The following is a 1804-nucleotide window of genomic DNA, read 5'->3' on the forward strand; positions in this document are numbered from 1 at the left end:
ACACACACACACACACACACACACACAAAAATACCGGGGGGGGGGGGGGGAAGAAGAAAAAACAACTACAATTCCTTGAAGTTGACGTGACAAGCAAACAGAAAGGACATTGCTGGGAGGGAGGGGGGAGCGGGAGGAGGGAGGGAGGTTTCGGTGATAGGCCACAATAATCAACCACATTGTATATCGACAAAATAAAATTTAAAAATAAAAAATATTAAAATGTAGACTCACAAAAAAAAAAAATTGTTCATTACAGCCAAACCTGGGAACCAACTCAATGTCCATTAGTCAAGAACCAACTAGTTAAATTAAAATACATATACAATGGATTGTTGTGCAGGCAGTGAAATAAATGATGTAGATCTGCATCAGTATTGACAACCAATGTGATCCACTATATACTGCTGAGTGAGAAAAGCTCATTATAGAAGATCATGTATAATATGATCCCATTTGGAAAGAAGTATAGTGCAGCAGTTCTCAAATCTTCTGGTCTCAGGAGCCCTTTACACTAAAAAATTACTGAGGACCCCAAATAACTTTTATTTACGTGATAAATATGAATGAGGGGTCTTTGAAAAGTTCATGAGAATATTAGTATTATCTTTTAACTCTCTTTTTCCAAACTTTTTGAAGTACCCTTGTATACATATATTTACCATGCTTGAAAATAAAACTAAGAATTCACTATGGTTCAAGTGTGTCCCTCCAAAATTCATCTTCTATTGGAACCTAATACGCAATGTGATAGTGTCAAGAGGGGGGCCTTTTGGGGAGTGATTGAGTCATAAGCACTCTACCCTCATGAATGGGATTAGTGCTCTTATAAATGGGGTTGAAGAGAGTTCCCTAGTCTTTTTTGCCTTTCTGCCTTCCACCACATGAGGACACAGCAATAAGGTGCCATCTTGGAAGCAGAGAGCAAGCATTCATCAGACTCTCAATCTGCTGGTGCCTTCATCTTGGACTTCCTAGCCTCCAGAACTGTGAGAAATAAATCTCCTGCTTATAAATTACCCAATCTAAGGTATTTTGTTACAGCAATAGAAACAGGTGAAGTCAGAATTTTTAAGTATTTACTAATTTATAGAACAATGTACCCATTACATATTAAAGTATTTTATGAAAAACAACTATATCCCCCCCCCCCCCCCCCGGATGTACGGTACAGCAGCCCCCCCCCCGCCCAAAGATAGTAAGAGTATGGCATTGCTTTCCATTTTTGCAAATCAAAATGTGTGGCTCTGAAGACAGGCAGATTTTCATATCAGCTTCTGCATGACAGCAAGAGTATTAGTCTACTAGGACTGCAAAATACCACAAACTAGGTGTCTTAAAAAACAGAAATTTATTGTCTCAAGGTAATGGTAGGTTGGTTTTTCCTGAGGCGTCTCTCCTTGGCTTACAGATGGCAACCTTTTCTGTGCCTCACTTAGTCTTTCCTCTGTGCACACCCAAGTCTGGTGTCTGTGTGTATCCAAATTTCCTTCTCTTTTAAGCACACCAGTCAGATGATTAGGGCCCACCTAACAGCCTCACTTTAACTTAATCACCCCTTTAAATGCCCTATTTCCAATTACGGTCACATTCTGAGTTACTGGGGGTTAGAACTTCAAGATGTGAATTTTCGGGGAACACAATCCAGCCCATAACAGCAGCTATAACTGAAAATAGCTAGTTAGGGTACAGGAGAAGTGCTGAGAGCAAACTGAGTTAATCTTTAAAAAACACATATTTATACCCTAAACCTACCAACATTTAAGTTCTAGAAAAATACATAAGCACACATTACAGTATCAGA

Source organism: Galeopterus variegatus, unplaced genomic scaffold (genome assembly GCF_000696425.1).
Source record: "Galeopterus variegatus unplaced genomic scaffold, G_variegatus-3.0.2 Scaffold2672, whole genome shotgun sequence".
NCBI lineage: Eukaryota > Metazoa > Chordata > Mammalia > Dermoptera > Cynocephalidae > Galeopterus > Galeopterus variegatus.